This window comes from Bos indicus x Bos taurus, chromosome 13 (genome assembly GCF_003369695.1).
Source record: "Bos indicus x Bos taurus breed Angus x Brahman F1 hybrid chromosome 13, Bos_hybrid_MaternalHap_v2.0, whole genome shotgun sequence".
NCBI lineage: Eukaryota > Metazoa > Chordata > Mammalia > Artiodactyla > Bovidae > Bos > Bos indicus x Bos taurus.
In genome coordinates this window covers 64,368,768-64,387,767 of record NC_040088.1, presented here as the reverse complement: position 1 = coordinate 64,387,767, position 19,000 = coordinate 64,368,768, and the positions used below count along the sequence as shown (strand labels likewise).

General features: G+C 41.7%; 1 protein-coding gene and 1 long non-coding RNA gene across 21 annotated transcripts in view; one reads left to right on the top strand and one right to left on the bottom strand.

Moving 5' to 3' along the window:
* PARD3 (par-3 family cell polarity regulator) overlaps positions 1–19,000 on the top strand; it is a 588,875-nt gene that overhangs the window by 518,760 nt on the left and 51,115 nt on the right. The gene's annotated exons all lie outside the window — the stretch shown is intronic.
* Positions 1,719–15,309, bottom strand: LOC113903619. Its single transcript, XR_003514209.1, has 4 exons — positions 13,158–15,309; positions 12,898–13,054; positions 9,273–9,381; positions 1,719–2,265 (listed from the first exon to the last, which is right to left on the bottom strand). It is a non-coding gene; the product is annotated as an uncharacterized LOC113903619 (long non-coding RNA).

Genomic DNA, 19,000 nt, shown 5'->3' with positions numbered 1-19,000 from the left:
TGGGACTCCTCCCAGCAAGACACACGCTTTCTTTCAGGCTGTTGCCAGCTGGTTTTGCTGTGTGGTGGTGTTAAGCTTTGCAGATTGAAAACATCTGGCTTTTCACCAGCCGTGTGTACTCAGAAGGAGAGCTGCACTGGCCAAAGTAAATTCACCGAATTCTTATCTGACACATTTAGTTGACCCTGATATGACAAGTTGGGGCAGTTTCTGAGGATGAATCCTGTTTCCAGCTGTGCGACTTTTCTATCCCTCCCTTTGCCTTTGGAAGAATCTGGATTTTAACATTTTCAAATGCAACACCAGCAGCCATGTATGAAAGTACCCATATGATTTGCATAGAGGTCAAACACAATGTTTCCTGTAGGGACCTCCTGAATTATGAAGCTGCAGAGCAATCCCATGTAAGCAGATGTCAGCAGGTTCCAGAAAGATGGCTTGTTACCTATGGCCGTTAAGACTTCTGGTGTGAACTGATTTGCGAGGGAAAAAAGAAATTTGTAAACTGGAGAGGTTTGTATGTATCTACTAGACACAAACGGATAAACAACTACAAATTATGGTGACGGGACTCTTGGTTGTATTTACCTTCTGAAAGCATGCTTTCTGGTTTGGTGGGTCTTTTCTTCTTCAGCACTTTACAGAAGTGGTCCGGAGATGTTGAAACTGAAGCTTCCTGTAAATCTGTCTCTGAATTTTGGCCTGTGACTGTTTTAACTTGCAAAATGGACATTGTACAGATTCGTATTTTTGAACAGCAATCCACAAACCAAACGTTGCTTAATTGGATCATGGCTTCCCACCGTGTTAAGGCTTCAGAGCTGACTGATCCATGTTTATAATTGGTCTGCTCTTGTCATTGGCCTTGGTGTATTAGCTTGAAGTGTCTCGAGAAGTTAATGACTTGTTAAAAGAAAATCCACGAGAGAACCTTCTTAAAAGAGACTGGTCAAGCCAGGAGTATTTATATCATGTCAATAGTAATTTAGCACGGCTATTGTGTGCCAGGCATGTATCTTCATGACAATCACATCAAGATGGTAATAATTATCCTCATTTTACACTGAGGCTCAGAGAGGTGAAGCAGCTGGCCCCAGGTCACCCAGCTAGTTAGTTCCTGTGTTAGTTGCCTCCCTGGTGACCAAAACTATGTTGCAGCTTAGGTAATCATCTTGGATTACTTAACCTAGCCCCTTCTCCAATCTGAAAGAGCTCAGAGGATGAAAAGGAACTTAAGGTTCTTGAGTATGCATGGTGAGTACTACACACTGAGCTGAGCACTCGTACCCCTGCTAATGAGGCTTTTCTTGTTCAAAAGTACATTTTTTTTGATGCCCCAGGGCCTTTTCACTTGCTGTTTCTTCTGTCTGCAATCCTGTTTGCCCAGATCACCGTGTACCATAGATGTGGTTTTCTCCTTCTTGGGGAGTCCATCAAACCTCACTGCCTCAACAAAACCACAACTCAGACCCCTCTAGAGATTGTTCTCCTGGTGGATGCTAAGAACTGGCCTCTCCTATTTCTCTGCCTGCCTGGGTTACTGGCGTTCTGTCCTAGTAAGGGGTTGTAGCCACAGGCTGGCCTAAGTATACCTGTCCCCTGTATACATGCTCATTCTTCTTTTTTTCACATGTTCCCAAAGGAAGCAGTTGAGAATCTGGCTTTATTAAAAATATAGCATGGTTCTCTTTGATGGATCTTTTGATTATTTTTGTTGATTTTTTTTTTTTTTTAACCCTGGACTTCGTTTTTCCCGTTCATAAACCTGAATATGTGCTTTGTGTATGTTTGCTGGATGAGAATCAGATAGTAACTGGAAGGTAATTTCATTTAGGACAGATGTAGTCAGACATGTGGTATTTGGCATGAGTTATGTGAAGAAAGTCAAGTCACGTTATGAACAAATGAGTTCTGAATTTCTTTCGAGTCTGGGGACATTTATTTATCTTGGATTGTCCCAGAGATTTTCTGCACTATTTTTCTGTAATCACCTTGATTAATCTTTAAGTGGTATGTTTACATTTTGAGTTGATTTATGTGAAGCTTTGCTTTCCCTTCACGGAAACACCCAGGTTTCTCGTGTTACCAGATGATAGAAACCACCTCTCGGTTCCACGCCCGCCACACTCACAGGCTGTCGCCAGCTGAAGGATGCCACGTGTCCTCGAGGACTGCTCCAGCAGCAGCAGTAACACGGCTGAAATGTCCCACCAGAGGGCTATCCCCATGCTGTTTATAGATGCCTCCACTCAGGGCCTCTGTGACCTGCAGTAAATTTAAAAATACACTCACTAACTTGGTGTGTGATGTGGGGATGCTCTAAATGAATCACCTGTGTGTTATGTCTGTGTTAGAAGGGCAGGGAGAAATATTGGTATCTTTTTTCCCCCCACCCTAGTGTATTCCTGGCTTTCCTCTCCCTCGGTTCCCACGGGAGGGGGGCCTAGGGGCGGCGGCAGTGTTCTTGCCTGGCTGGCTGGGTGACCTGGCAGAGGCCACCAGTCACTGACAGCTCCAGGACCCTGGTATCCAGTCCTCATTCCAGAGCTTCTTTCATATCACAGTCTAACCAAATCATGTATCTTCTTTGAACCTCAACTGCATCATTAGTGAAACAGTTATAATCATCTAAAAATTATGAAAGCACTGAGTTAGCTAACCACCATGTAGACTCAGTTCAGTTCAGTTGTTCAGTCATGTCCGACTCTTTGCGACCCCGTGGACTGCAGCATGCCATGCAGACTATGGGAAGTGAAAATGATCATATATATCCGTGATCACCAAATTGTTTTTTCCATTCCTTCTATCCCAAAGCGTTCTTCTTTGGAGTTGTGTTCATCCCTCTATAAACGCCAACCCCTATGCATCAAGCATTTAATGACGAGTTTAGACGGAGGCAGCTCTGTCCATTTCTACATGGTGATTGCAGATAATTCCATAGAAGCCACTCAGTAAGGAGGATCTCTTATCCCTGATTTTCCTTAGGAGAAATTGTTACACTAAAAGTCAGTGTTTGTGAAGCATTCTCGCTCATGGGTTTCTTTTTTTCACAGAAACATGAAAACTCACTGTCTTGTCTTAAGAAGAAAAAAATTATGTTTGCACCCACGTCTCTGTGGGGCTTTCCAGGCGGCACTAGTGGTAAAGAACCTGCCTGCCAATGCAGGAGACGTGAGACGTGGGTTCAATCCCTGGGTGAGGAAGATCCCCTGGAGGAGGAAATGGGCAACCCACTCCACTATTCTTGCCTGGAGAATCCTGTGGACAGAGGAACCTGGTGGGCTACAGTCTATAGGGTCGCAAAGAGTCGGACAAGACTGAATTGACTTAGCGCACGTGCATTTGTGTCTCTGTGGTCTGGTGGAAAGTGGGCTGTGGGTTAAGCCATCCCCAGGATGCCTTGACTGTCATAATCTTCCCTTTTGCTGCTGAAATCTTAGGTTTTTCCATTTTCTGTACTTGGATATATGAATAAAAGAAACCAACTTTCCTACAGGTAATTATGTTAGAGGAAAGTTGATTGGTTGTTTTGTTAGAAAAATCTCAATCTATTCACGATACATCTTTTATCCTCCTTGTCTCTATAAATGTAGAGTTTACCGAGATCTGCAATCCAAAATATATTGTTCTAATGAAATCATTTTGATCAAATGTAAAAATTTTATATATGTTAGTTTTTATAGCAAAGACAATAAAAGATACTTCTGCAGAAGTATTTTTCTGTATCCTTAGGGTCAGGGGTTCCCAACCTCTGAGATCTGATGCCTGGTGATCTGAAGTGGAGCTGATGTAATAATAATAGAAAGAAATAAAGTGTGCAATAAATGTGATGTGGTTGAATCATCCCAAAACCTCTGGTCCATGGAAAAATTATCTTCCACGAAACTGGTCCCTGGTGCCGAGAAGGTTGGGGAACCACTGCTTTAGGTTATGTGTTATTGCAGTACATTCTCAGGCCCAGTGATAGTAATTTGCGTAAACAGCTTTATAAGGTCGGAAACACTTGAAGAAATCAGAGTGGCCAAGGGCTGTGGTCCCCATCAGGGCAGAGCTACCGCAGCAGATGAAGAGGCGAGGGCCGGGGAAGCAAGGACTCCCTCTCCCTGGTGTCGCTCTGTTAACTGTGAGGGCGGACGTCGCAGCATCTTGAAAGCGGCTGTGATGTTCCCCAGCCTGGCGCAGGCTTCCTGCCCTTTCAAGGGAACTCCTTGATCAGGCATTCGACTAAACTGCGGCGGCTGCTGAGCAGTTCTTGTGTTCTAATTGCCCAGTGGGTTGAGGTTTGGGGACAATAAGTGGATATCAAGGAAGGGTCAGGCTTGAAAGCTGGCAGCTCAGTGAGCAGACCAAATTGGAGAGAAGAAAGGATGACTTTTTTTAAACTTTATTTTGTCTAAGATAGAGATTTTCTTTCTTAAACATTTTGAAATCTTGCTTGATGAATACTTGTCAAATTGATTTGGGAGGTCTTTGTCTTATCTTTTATCTTCTTCCATCAACTCAGGAATGCAAATCTCAGCTCTAAAAGAGGTATAGACCAAGACGTGTCCACAAGAAGAATAGCAGCCCAGGAGCTGTGCAGAGGGCGGGGAGGGCAGTGGGCAGAGCGCTGGTCACAGCAGTGCCCAGCACTTGGTTATTTCCTGCCCCCGTTTTTAGCATTTGCTGTGCCTGAGTGCAGTGTTCAATATTTGGTATATTTTTAGGAGACTGCATGTCCTTTCACTACTTTCTTGCCTTCCATATGCATGTATATAATGTCTATATATATGTTGTGTCTTTTTATACATATGAATACACATAATGTCTCTGCGTATATATATCCATACTAGCACTAGCCTTAGATTCGAAGATCAAGACATTTATAAAAGAAACAAATAATGGCACAGATTCCTCCAACTGCACTCCTCTTAGGAAGGATTTTTTAATGTTATTTTATTTTTTAAATCTTATCTTTTCATCCATGCTGCATGGCATGCGGGATCTTAGTTCCCTGACTAGGGATCAAACCCGTGCCCACTGCAGTGGAAATGCAGGTTTTAACCACTGGATCCCCAGGGAAGATCCTAGGAAGGATTTGTAAAGGAAAAAACCTTCATTGTGCATAACTGCAAATCACTTCCCACTGACAATCTTGTACCAATGGAAGCACTGAGACTTCAGGCGCTTTTGTTATTTAAGGTTTTATCCTTGGCTCTCTTTCATCCCTATGGTGGGGTTTACCCCTTGCAAACTTTTTTTTTTTTTTAATTGTAGTCATTTTCGGATCTGATTGCACCAGCCTTGGCAACACCTAAGTCCCTTAACCCAAGAAATCCAGGCCTCTTCCAAGGTGTGTAATGGTGTAGAGAGTGATTGGCAAGCCTAGGGTGGAGGTGGGGATGGGGACCAAGGCGGCTGGTACAGGTGGCAGGAGCTGCCCCAGAGACAAAACACAGCACCACTGGGGCCATTATTTTGGTTGGAAATACGTAAGAAAACCTTTCCTCAAAGGGGAAACAATAAACAAATTATCCACTTCCACCATCAGCTAATTGAGGCTGTCTCTCAATAAACAAGTGGATTTTCTGCTAACAAGCAGTTTTACGAATTTAATCGCCAGCACTCTGTTGCCTTTCCCCCCATTTAATTGATGCTTGCTGAAATTTTTCTTAATAACGTTACACATTAGTGAGATTCGCTGTCCCTATTTTTGCATCCTCATGGCTTAAAAGTCTGTGACTGTCATTTAATTGCCAGACACATTTTTTTAATTGGAATTAAAATTAAATTGATTCAATTCTTTTTTTTTTATTTTCTTGAATCTAATAAATCAAGTGCCAGCAGTCCACATGCAGACAAGTGCCAGTCATTGTAGGAGCATGGTGACACCCTCCAGTTTTATAACAACCTCTTATTTTAAAAATCATGTCAAAGAGATAACTTTTAATCCAAAAATCTGAAATAAAATTTTAGAGGGGTGTGTTTGTTGGATATTTGAATAAGAGAATGACCTCTTTCTCTACTGATGGGTTGTTTTCAGTCATCCTTGTATGAAGGATGCTCAGTAACTAAAGTCACTATTTGAAAATTATCTTGATACAGCTAGAGGAGAACAGTGGTGGAAGTATGAAAAATGTAGTGTAAGAACTTAAACACCTGTTTTCTCTTTAGCAATATAAGTGGGTTGGAATGAGCTGACACATGGGGATTTAACACTTATATTGTTAATACAATTTTACTTTAAAACTCTCAATCATCCCATAAATTTGATTGTTTTAAATTCCCTTTCTTATATCTCCTATATTCGTCACTCTATATTACCTTCTAACACAAGTCAAAGTAGTAGCTTTATTAGGCTTTTTAAAATCCAGAATGTTCATTTATTATAAATTGTCTGATACTTGAATGTCTAAATAAAATATCCCATTGCTTGCCCGAGGAATATTTTTCCCCAAGTGGAAATATATTTTGTTTTATGTGATTGTGATGATGAAATTGCTCGGTACACTTTTTGAATCAAAAATTCATGGAGACAATTTAAATGTGCAAGTTTATGATCGAGTCTCTGGGGCCCCTGCACTGGCATATGGAAGCATATTTAAGTTTATTTTTAATTTCCTTTACGGCTGGCATGGTTTCTTTGGGTTCAGACACATGCACATTTACTCACATGTGTTTGCACATACACACACACACACACACACACACACAGGCAGAAAGCATAAACAGGGCTTTTCCAAGTTATCAAGGCAATTTTCTGAATGAGTTGCAAAACTGAAATTAATATCTTTCTGTAGTCATCAAGGACAAAAGCCCATATCGGCCAGCCCTGCCTGATGCTTAACTCGCCGTGAAGTTAATGTGGATGTTGTATATTTAAGGAAGCAGAAGGCAGTTCTTTTTTGACCATGTGCAGTTAAATCCCATAACAGTACATGTTCTGACTTAATTAGTTCTCATCATATCATGTGAATATAATTAATAATATGATGCTGTAATAACTTTGCCATCATAGGTACTAGGACCTCCAAGCGTCAAATGAAGCATTTGTATTATTTTAAAGTACAATGAATTTTAAATTAATCTTGAAGCAAATTTGTATTGTAAAGAAAAGAAAAATACTTGAAATTAACTAATGTTGTTCTTCCCTGTAATAACTAAAAAAGATAGCTCTCCCTTATCATTTATTCTTTTCTTTTCATTGAAGCTATATAGAAACTCAGTACATAGAACTAATCAAAACAGCCTTATTTTATTAGTATGAACTTATTTTTAAGGTTAAATGTATTACATTCATATACTTTTAATACAAGTCCTTGAGAATTCTGAGTCATCTCTGTAGCATCTTAGAATTCTGAGGCATTATTTGGAAAGCGTCCACTCTGGCTGGCAGCCAGACTTTGATTTGATGGTTCTCTTAACTTCACCACATCCTACATTCCTACCTTATTTGCCCTTGTTGCACCAGACAGGTGAGCCTCAGGGTTTCAGGACTGCATACCTGCAATCTGGGGTGCTTTACCTTTATCTTTCTTTCCTCGTTTTTCCTGACTTTCAAGACATAGCTCAGGACCCTCTTTCTTTCTTGTAGTTCTTACCATTTCATGACATGAACATCCTTGGCTCTGTAACACAGCTTAACTGCTTACATGTATGTCTCTTGTCTTCCCACCTAGACTGCAACCCTCTGCAGTTAAAAGAAGGAAAATCAGCACCGTTCAAAAACTCAGTCTAGCATCATGCTGTGCATATTGTTGCTGTTCAACTAACACTTGAAGGGTGAATTTGACATCGCATCTTTGAGAAGTTCAGTTTGAACAGTCCTACTCAAATAGATAGCACTATTATTTCTGTTTGGCCCTGTGTATATTGGGGTACCTTTTCCTGGAGACCGTCATCAGGTTTCGTGACTCATGCTTGGGTCAGCTAGCCAACCAGCACATAGGACGTCACATCTGTGACCAAGTGGCCAACCATGTAACATGCTGCAAGGTGGAAATGGTTCCTATCCCTGCTTGAGGGTGGTCAGCAGACTGTGCGGCTCCCTTGGTGATAGGGGTTGTGGCTTTAGGGTCTCAGCTGCAGAAAAACTCAGAGTAGGGATGGGAACCCACAGCTAGGATTCTGGGGCCACACTGGCTGGTTGCCCTTCTTCAGCTCCTGGGAGGACCTTCTGTGTTAGTGCAGCCCAGGTGCTGTTCTGTGGAAAAGGAAGGGCAGTGACCAGTGGTTCCTTCAGTGGCAGGTCTGCGAGTGGGTTTTTCAGAAGCTGGGATCACTTTGCTCTTGGAGATGCAGTCAGAGGTCATGGTTTGGAAGTTGAGGGGCTTGCTCTTCTCTTTGCTCATGTTGCCATTGTGGTGGGATGCTAGGGATGCTGCTTCTCTGCTTTCCTTTACCCAGCAGGAGAAAGGTAGCATTCTTCATCTTAACAAGGTTCCTCTAAAGCTGCATGTATGAAAAATGGGCCCATTCAACCCCGGAGGGAAGAAAGAAGGCACACATTTTTCAACAAGCCTTGTGGGTAAAGAGTGAATGTTTTCTCAGAGCTTGCATGTTTCCTTATCCAGCTCCAACTTCAGCCCCTGCCCACATCCCCTCCCTCCAGGTGACAAATAGAACCTGCTTTATTGCGTGCTGAGCGGCATGAATTCTGACATTGTAGAAACGGCTATGGCTGTTGGACAGCCATGAAGAATCGCCATCTGCAGTTTACCAGGACCCTGTATGGTTACACAGGCCCTGCGGGTGGTTTCATAGTCAACTGAGAAAGCACACTGAGGGTTCTGGGGAATTCAGGAAGGAAGAAGGCAGTCCCCACCCTCGCAGAGGTTAAAATCTAGTTGTGAAAATAAGACATCTGTATGTACAAAACCCATGCGTGCAAAAGACCAGCGGATGTCTTCCTAATTAGTCACGTGATAAACACGAAGTGCTTGAATTCAAACGGGCCATCTCTCTGATGTCCAGAATGATTTGGAAGATTTTGTGAGAGAATTCCCCGTTGGATTAGGGTGTAAGTGGTAGCAGAGCTGCTAATGATGAATATTTACTGTTTCTTATTTGTTTTCTCATTGTTCCTGTGTCGTAATGAATACATTACTCATTACTGCTAATCAGTGAATATTGTCATGTAAATTTCAGAGCAATTATCTATACCTTTTTAGCAGGATATTTTAATTTTCATTTATGTAATTTTGCTTGGATTTTTTTTTTTTTTTTTTTGTCATCAAACAAATAGGAATCTCAGGCATCCCAGAGATCTATAAACATGGTATTAAATGACTTACATGACGATCAGCATGGGGACTTGCTGCCCTGGTGGGCTCCATGGACCATCAACATCATCGTTACCTGGGAGCTTGCTGTCAGTACAGCATTTCAGGTCCCACCCGAGACCTGCCAAATCAGAGTGAATTTTCACAATTCCCAGACAATACACATGCACCTTTCTTGGTTTCATTCTCATCTGATTATGTGGGAGGTCTTTACAAAATTTTGAAGATGGGTGCTTCTCTATATATCAGTATATATAATCACTATATATGTAGCTTTCCCTGAGCATGACGCATTATTGAAGAGAAAGAAGTTGTGGAGTTTTATGGATGACTGATTTCTGGCCATAGTTAAAAGTCAAAGTGAATACCTAAACCATTTTCCCAGCACTTGAAGTTTTTCAAAACTCAAACCATTCTTTGGAAAACACTGTTTTCCCTTTCATATCTGAGTCCATATGAATTCAATTTTTGTGGGAAATTTAAGCCACATGTTTCTGATTCATTTACACTTAACCCTTGAGAAGGTTGTGTTACAACAGCAATTGCCTGTCCAAAAAAATCTCAGTCTTTGAGTAAATCCTTCGTAAGGGCAAAGAGATGGGGAGAAGGAAATGGGGGGAAATCATTGGAAAGACCCCAGAGAAGTTGGGGTTTGGGTTCCTGCTTCTGAACCTGGAGGCCGATTTGTGCAGCCTCCCCGTGTGGACAGTTTCTGGTTTACACACCTTTGATGGGGGTGGGGTTGGAGAATGGTACAAGTTTCCGTGCTGAAAAGAAACAGGACGTGTGTAGGCCAGGCAGCCTAGCCCAAACCCATATTTCTACTAATCATACATGGACATTCCTCTCCCTTTCTTGTACAAATTGAATTTATATCCCTTTGTGAGATTTCTATGATTTGACCCCTGGCAGAGACCTTATCCATAGTTCCTATTAGCAACCTCTTAGCCATGCTGATGAAGTGGACAAAGGCTGTGAAGAAGGCCCAGTGGGTGATGAACCTACAAACACAACTTTGGTTATCTTTACTCTGAGTTTTATAGTTTGAGCTGATATATAACCGGAAAAACTTAAAAATATTCATTGAAGCTTCTTTTTGCCTCTTGGTAAAGCTTGAGTTCTAGCTTGCCAAATCATATATTCCACGTGACACCCTTCTTTCCCCCTCGATTGATGGATATTATGCATAAACACATGTGTCCACATATGAGAATATATGTCACGAATGAAGAGTGAATGTTTACGGGGGGAGAAATCAGTGATCAGTAAATCATGTTTTCTGTTTAGACATCTACCCTTACATTTAGTGAGTTTTGTTTAGATAAGAGGACTTGGCTTGATTACAGTTCTTAGTGGCCATTGATAAACAAAAGGGCATTCGAATTCCATGTCTAACACATTCTTCTTAGGAGCCAGCAAATACATATTCATATGACAGACGCTCTAATCAAGGCTGAAGGTCTTACTTAAATATTGTAAAAAGCACCCTCATCTCTGGAAGGCAGAGAGAATGCCAGTTGAGATTGTAATGGTGATTTTGCCAGATTTCCCTGTGCCATAGGCTTTCTCACCATCCTCTTTCGTGATGGCACCTAATGCCTTCCAACATGCCTTGCCCTTTATCTGGGAAGAACCCTTTTCTGCCCTGCAGTCAACTGCCTGACTCTTTCTCCCAGGATCACTCTGTGTCTGCCTGTGTCCCTGTACCCTCTGTCTAGGGTCACTGTCTGCCATATGTGCTTCCCCACATTCTGAGCTTCCCTCTGTCCTAACATGGGTCACTCTGGTGCATAATTAACTCTTTACATGCCTGTCTTTCCCAGGATGGTGGTGACTCTGTTACTCTGTGTCTACCACCTATACACAGTAAGCATCTGAGTTGTTGGATGGATAAACCTGTGATTTCAGTAGTATCTTAAACCAAAGGCTAAACATCTTCTGAAGATGCCAGATTTAAAATCTGAATGGGTGAACTGAGTTTGTGAAGGATTCTGCAAACGAATCTAATGCTGTGGGTTCATGTCATACAGAAGCTGAATCTTGATTCCCTGCATCTGATCCGGGCTCCCCTGTGCTGGTTACCTTGCAGACACTCTCTCTGGGTCAGGGGTTGTTATGTGAAGGACCATGGGGATTCACTCTGACCATCAGGCCTGGAGGAGGAATCCAAGCGGAGAGAGACAAGGAGCCTTTGTTAATCCTTGGAGGTTAATGGTTGTGGTTGCGACTCACTACACTCCATGCCTTACTGCCCCATTCTGTTGTTGTTGAGTCATTCAGTCATGTCTGACTCTTTGTGACCCCATGGACTGTAGCCCATCAGGCTTCTCTGTCCATGGGATTTCCTAAGCAAGAACACTGGAGTGAGTTTCCATTTCCTTCTCCAGGGGATCTTACCGACCCAGGGATCGAACCCACATCTCCTGCATTGGCAGGCAGATTCTTTCCCACTGAGGTACCTGGGAAGCCTGCTCCATTCTTTAGGTTGTTGAAAATATATCCCAATTTTAAAGACTTGCACAGATGAAATTTTCACAGTTTCCTTCTCTAACCTCTTCCATTATTTGTTTAATAAAGTCTCACTGTTGGAAATGTATTCTTTTGCTGTAATCTAAATCCCTCAATGCCCGTTTTCCGCCATTCGGTCTCCAGGAGAGATGGGGAGACAGCTGGCCACCTCCAAGGGGTCTTCTTGGCCACCTCTTGGATCACGTTATCATCTCCTTAGGGTTTCCAAAAGTTTCTCATTATATTTATAAAAACAAACTTGAACTTTCAGCTTCAAGTTTATCACCAGAATATCCAGCTTGCTTTGTCAACTCCAGCTCCCCTACGTGTCTTCCTCCCAGACTGTTTTCCTGTCTCCTTTTGTCACCATCATGGGACACCAGACTTACTTCTGTGCTCTGTTCTGCATCTGATCTGCCCCTACAATTGTAAGCTTCTAGAAAGATTGCACTCCTCTTTGTATTTTCCTGCAATGGGTAGTAAGTCAAAGTTGGGTTTTCAGCAGCTGTTTCTTTCTTTGATGTGCATAGCATCAGTCTGTCTGAAATTAATTAGGAAGTGTAGCTGGTGAACTTAATTCCTACTCACAGGGAAAAGTCTGTGTAGGGAAGAGGCATTTTAGAAAAAGAAGTTGAATGCCAAAATGCAATGTGGAAAGCACAATGTGAAACAGGGAAGAGTCTGTGGTGTGCATTTCAGAATTCTTTGTCAACAAGGCAGTGGCCGTTTCTAGGTAACATTAAAGCATATTCCATGAAGGTATATCTATGACGCAAGCCAATATAGAAAGTGGGTTTGTTGGTATTATGGATAATTAGGATAACAGTAACACCAATAATTACTCTGGGAGGATTTTGTATGGCATAATTAATGCCCTTAAAGTAGTAGAAAGCCTTGGATGAAAGAAAATGCAGAAGTGGGAGTTTTGGTGTTGAAAAGACAAAAGCAAATCATGTTTAAAATATGTTACCGATGTCATATTTGATGAGCTCAGATTGGCAAAACATCAGGACACAGCTGTTGATTATAGATGCTCTCTTTCGTAACTACCTCAGAACCAGTAAACCCTGTGCAGGGAGATCCCGTCAGGACAATCAAAGCAAACCACATCACCCTCTTGACGACTTACCAAATCCTGTGCCTGTCCAGGAGATTTCCCTCGATGTCTCAGGAAAGTTCTTGGCTAAATGGAACCACATAGCAATGTGTGGGCTTTGAATATTTAACATCCAAACCAGGCTTTGGCAAAACGTGTTGGCATAGCCCCAAAATGTGCTGTCGGTTCTCTGGATTAAAGAAAAAAAAATAAAAAATTAGAAACTCATTTTAAAATGAGTATTCACTCATACACCTTTTTATGCTAACATAGTTTAGCAGAAAAAAACTCACCATTTCAGATAAAAGTGTACATCAAAAGAATTATCTACTAAGCTTTCCTACCAAATACAAACCTATTACTAAATAAGTACTTCTGAATTGCAGAGTATAGTCCATCATGTAGTAAATTATTAACATTTCTGTCAGAGGAGGCATTTTTCATAAAATATTTAAGCTAAGGGTCTCAGAACTCTATTTCAGCAACTGATACTAAAGCTATAAAGTGAGGATAGCTCACAAGTTACAGTTCTGTCAAATATTCAGCCTTTTGATTGAGGAGAAAAGAAGAACTGAACCTGAAACCATTACTAGTGACATGACCTTTGCTCCAAAAGATCCATGTTTCAACATAGTACGCTTGCACCCCTGGGATCAGTGAAGGCCAGAGGGCAGCCCTTTCTGTTGATGGTGGTACAGGATTTTAGGACAGGGTCAGTGGGTGTTTCAATTAGCACCAAGAGTCTATTATTGTTCCCAAGGACACACGTGTGTAGCTATGAAAATAATTAGAAAACAAATGAGAAATTCATGTCATATAAAACTATCTTCCATTACTAGAGTAGAGACACGTTCAAGCATAAACATGTTATTCTGTTTGAAATTGGTAGAATAAGTTTAGACTATATCACAGATAAATTACCCTTAAGGAAGACATTTTTCTATTTTCCTCAGTTCTGGTCCTTTATGTGCTTTCTACTTTTTTCATTTCAGAAGATGTTCTTTTTTCCATTTACCTGAATATTGCTTTTTTTCCATTTTCTCCTGCTAACCAGAGGAGTAATTTCTTGACTTGAGAGGGTTTTTTTTGTTTTTTGCTTTTTGTTTTTTTTTGTTTTTAATTTTTTTCTTTTTCTTTAGAGAATGAAGAACTCTTGTCACTTATGGAGCACCCTTTCTTGAAACACACTCAGTACTGTTCGTAGTGTAGAAAGTGTAATGAAAAGGCTTTCCTGGGAGCCTAACTGTGTGCGGGAAGGCACGCCTTCAGGCGGTGCAGCCGGTCACTGCTGCTGCTGCTGCTAAGTCGCTTCAGTCGTGTCCGACTCTGTGCGACCCCAGAGACGGCAGCCCACCAGGCTCCCCCGTCCCTGGGATTCTCCAGGCAAGAACACTGGAGTGGGTTGCCATTTCCTTCTCCATGCAGCCCGTCACACCAACATGCAAATGCTGGCGGAAGCCGACAATGATGGCGGACCTTCTTAGTGACCCTCAGGTGCTCAGTATAATTGGGGCTAAGGATACTCAATCGTAGTTTGTCTTTGGGGAAGTGATCTGGATGAACAATTGTTAGTCAACAATATTTAATATGCTTCTGTGGAGAAGTGGGAGATTTCGGTAGCCAAACTCAGCTACTCCCTTCCCTGAGGTTACTGCCTCAGACAGACACACAGACGCAGCGTGCCAGCAGCCGAGGGGAAGGCAGCGGAGAGCTTGAGCTGACGCCACAGCAGGTGTAAATCTTCCGTGGTGCGCCCGGTTTATATCGTTACTGCCCAGACAAATAGGCCGTGCATTATCTGTTCTCACAAATCACTCTCTTAGTTGGCGCCATAGTTTTATTTTTTGATTTTTCTCAAATAGTGGCCCCAACACAGTGCATTGTTTCAGATGGAGTATTCGAAATGTGGGTACTGAATGATAGCAGCTGCCCATCCTGAACTAGAAATGGAGGAAAGCATAGGTCACAAAGAGGGGGGAGGTAATGTACAATATGATCTGTAGAGAAGTTCTTTAGGGAGTAAATCCTAAGAATTCTCATCACAAGGAAAAATCCTTTTTTGTTCTTTCTTTTCATTATGTCTCTAAGAGGAGATGGATGTTTGCCGAATCTACTGTGGTAATCATTTCTTAATAAATATAAATCAAACCAACAGGCTGTGTGCCTTAAACTTATACAGTGACATATGTCAATCGTTTCTCAATAAATCTGGGGGGAAAATTAAAAGAAGTGTTTCAGAATTATAGGTTAGGTATTGCGTGTGTGTGTTGTGGAGGGTGTGTGCCCACTGGTTTGTGACTGTCCTCTCTTCTAGGGGGGTGAAAGGGCCTCAGACAGCTGTACAGGGGTTCAGAGTCTTTGAGATTTTTCTGAGCTCTTTTTAATGCAAGTGAAATTTCTGCTGTTTCCATTTGTCAAGGTCAAAATAGAATTTTCTGTGAGACTCAGGAGAAGAATTGACATCCACCAGTACTTCTTAAGAAAGAGTATCATCCATACTTTGGAACACACCATGCTTTATTACTAAATTCAATTTTAGTAATAAAATTATTACTAAATTATAGAACAGAACTATTTTCCATAGTTTATTGTTTTATCAACATTAAAGTAAAATCCCTTATTCCTTCTTTATATCTTTGAGTCCAGCTCATTGAGTTTGAGGGAAGAATTAGGGAGAAAGAAGTGGCTGATTTTAAAGACAAAATGGTGGTCATATTAACCAATATAAGGATGAGAGAAATAGGGGAAGTTCTAGGTAGAAAAACTTCATTTTTGTTTGGTTGTCCCTCTGTATCCATGGGGGATTGGTTCCAGGACCCCCTCACTTACAGATACCAAAATCCACTGCTGTAAAATGGCATAATGTTTGCATAGAACCTGCATACACCCTTTGTGTACTTTAGATCATCTCTAGATGACTGGGTTCGATCCCTGGGTGGGGAAGATCCCCTAGAGAAGGGCATGACAACCCTTTTCAATATTCTTACTTGGAGAATCCCATGGACAGAGGAGCCTGGCGGGTTACAGTGCATGGGGTCGCAAAGAGCCAGACATGATTGAGCGACTAAGCACAGCACAGCACAGATGACTTATAATACCTAAGACAACACTAATACTGTGTAAATAGTTGCCTGCACATGACAAATTCAAGTTTTGTTTTTTGGACCTTTCTTGAATTTTTTTCCAATTTTTTTTGTTTATCCTCAGTTTGTTGAGTTCAAAGATGGAGAACTCGCAGATGCAGAGGGCCAACTGTGTATACCAGGTTAGAGATGTCATCAGTGTATGCAGGTGAGATACAGGCAGGCAGGCAGGCCATTAGAATGATGGATGTGGGTTTTAGGAGAGAAGTCAGAGCTGCAGGAAAGGAATGTGCCAGTCTAGGGCTGCAGCAAAGATAAGAGATGTGTCAGTCTGGGGTACTCCGTAACAAATATGGGGGATTCATGTTTTTGCCAAGGGAAGAGAGGCAGCAGCATCAATTAGCGCTGGAAATGAGCCCCTAAAGAGGTCATTCACTTATGTAGCTATCAGAATGTCCTGTGAGGGTGTAGTGGGTGGAGTTGATGCCCACCTGCTGCTGGGTGCTGAGAAGGCAGTGTGAAGCGGGCATGGGGGATATAGTGGTTCTCGGGCAGCAGTGGACATGGAAGTTAGAGATGGAACTGAGCATCTATAACTCAGCAGAAGAGGAAGAAAGGTCAAGGAAATGTTATGAAGCTGAATTAAATCAGCCAGCAATGAAGGAGGCACTGATGATGTAAGAGAAAAATAACTCAGGTAGGGCTGTCCTAGTTGTTCGTCCAGAATGAGCAGGAGTAGAGAGGGCAGTGTGCTGGCAGGTGGGTGGAGGAGAGTGTAAAATAGAGACACAAAAGCTCGAGCTGGCCTTGGGAAAAATAACATGGACCATTTTTCCTTTGGAGCCGTGATGAAGTTTGTCCCCAAGACAGAGCCTCAGAACATGTTAGATACTCAGTACAGTTTCAGGAAACACAGACTCTGGCTTCTTACATTTCTTATTTTCCTGATTTTTAATAGAAGGTTCTGGTGTGCTGGAGATGTGATAGAAGGCCAGAGTGAAATTTGATTTCTGCTTATGGCGGGCTTCACGAACGGGACTGAAGGGATGGAGGGGAGGCTTTGTGTCAAAGCTAGAGAACTGAGATTTACTCAGCTTATGAAAGAGAAAACTGGATGGAGACCTAGTTCTTATTCTCAGAAACACAATGGGTTTTATGAGGCTGAGTCTGATAAGCATTTTCCTACTCTTCTGAAAGCTAAAATAAGGGTGAAATGAGTTTAAAGATTTTCTTTTTGTCTGTGTCTTAGAATTTAAGGAAATGGTAGGGTTAGATTCTGTCAGGGGCTGAAGAGAAAAGCCCCCTCTTTTGTAAGGAAAAAGAAAGACTTATCTGTTTTAAATAACTGATACTCAATTGACTGAAGTCAAGGGTCAAGGCCAGGTGATTTCTTGAAAACTTTCCATTTAATGACTTGATAACGTCTATGGATGTTTTCAGTCAGTTTGTTTCAGAAATGCTACCATGTGCCTTTAAAAAGCAAACAAAAAGGACTATGATATTGCAGTACTGTGTGTGTGTATATGTGTGTGTCTCTATCCATTGAGGAGAGAAACCAGAAGTATTACTTTGTAAATTTTGAAAAAGAACAATTGCTTTTTTGAAAAACCTCTTTATTATTCTATATTGGAGTATAGCTGATTAACAGTGCTGTGATAGTTTCTGGTAGGCAGTAAAGAAACTCAGTTATACATATACATATGTCCATTCTCCCCTAAACTCCCCTCCCTCCAGGTGGGAAAAGAACAATTTCTTTATATGGAAGTCAGCTTTTGATTGTTTGCCCATAGCAAAGCTACAAGACGTGCTCAGCAGTGATTGTAAAATGTCTGCAAAACTTGTTGCTGAAATTTACTTAAATGTTTGTCAAAGTTTAAAAAAAAAAAAGGACTGGTCTCCTGTTCTGTCTGCTGCAGACTGGGATTCTTTGCCTTGCATTGTCCTGTATCTTGGCGAGAAGAATTCAACAGCTGCTATTCCTCGTTGAAAGCTTTGGCATGTTCCTGTTTAGAACATTCCGATATATTATAGAATATATTTATGATAAGTGTAGTCCATGACTTTTCCAGTAATCATGTACGTATGTGAGAGTTGGTCCATGAAGAAGGTTGAGTGCTGAAGAATTGATGCTTTCGAATTGTGGTGCTGTATAAGATTGTTGAGAGTCCCTTGGACGGCCAGGAGATCAAACCAGTCAATCCTAGAGGAAAGCAACCCTGAATATTCATTGAAAGGACTGATGCTGAAGCTCCAATACTTTGACAACCTGATGCAAAGAGCCAACTCATTGGAAAAGACCCTGATGCTGGGAAAGGCAAAAGGAAAAGGGGGTGGCAGAGGATGAGTGGTTAGGTAACCTCACTGACTCTATGAACATGAATTTGAGCAAACTCCAGGAGATAGTGGAGAACAGAGGAGTCTGACATGCTGCAGTCCATGGGGTCGCAAAGAGTTGGACATGACTTAGGGACTGCAGGACAACAGTCTTAAGGCATTGAATGACCTGAAGGTATCTCTTTTGGTCTAATTCTTGGAAATTGCAAGCATTATGACAGTTCACACAGAAGCTGTTTGCACTCGCCAGCAGTAAACTGTGATTGTGCTTCAGCGTGCTCCCCAATCTGAACGGCTCAGTGGAAAAACTGCCCATCTGAAATAAACAGAAACCTTTCCGCTCATCTCTCACAAGTTAGTCAAAAAGAGAAGAAATGGTTTTTATGGCTGTCTCATCATTTTCTTCATTGTTTGGTAGCCCTTTGTTGGAAATACAAAGCCTTTTACAAGCTTCTTCTCTGCTTTAGGGAAAGTCTGTCTCAGTGATTTTTGTTCCCTGCTTTCCACAAGTCAGCTAAGGTGCGTGGTATTTCATGTAACCATTTTTGGGTCTGTGTTTACTCTTTATATATTAAGACTATAAAAACTAGGGAAAGCAACAACAGGGAGTAATACCCCCGTTGGGTTCCTTCGCTCCTTGTTACCTCTTTCTGTCTGGTATGTATCGCTTGGGGAACTGTATGGTGTGAATAGCAAGAACCCTTACTCCTGAGTGTTGG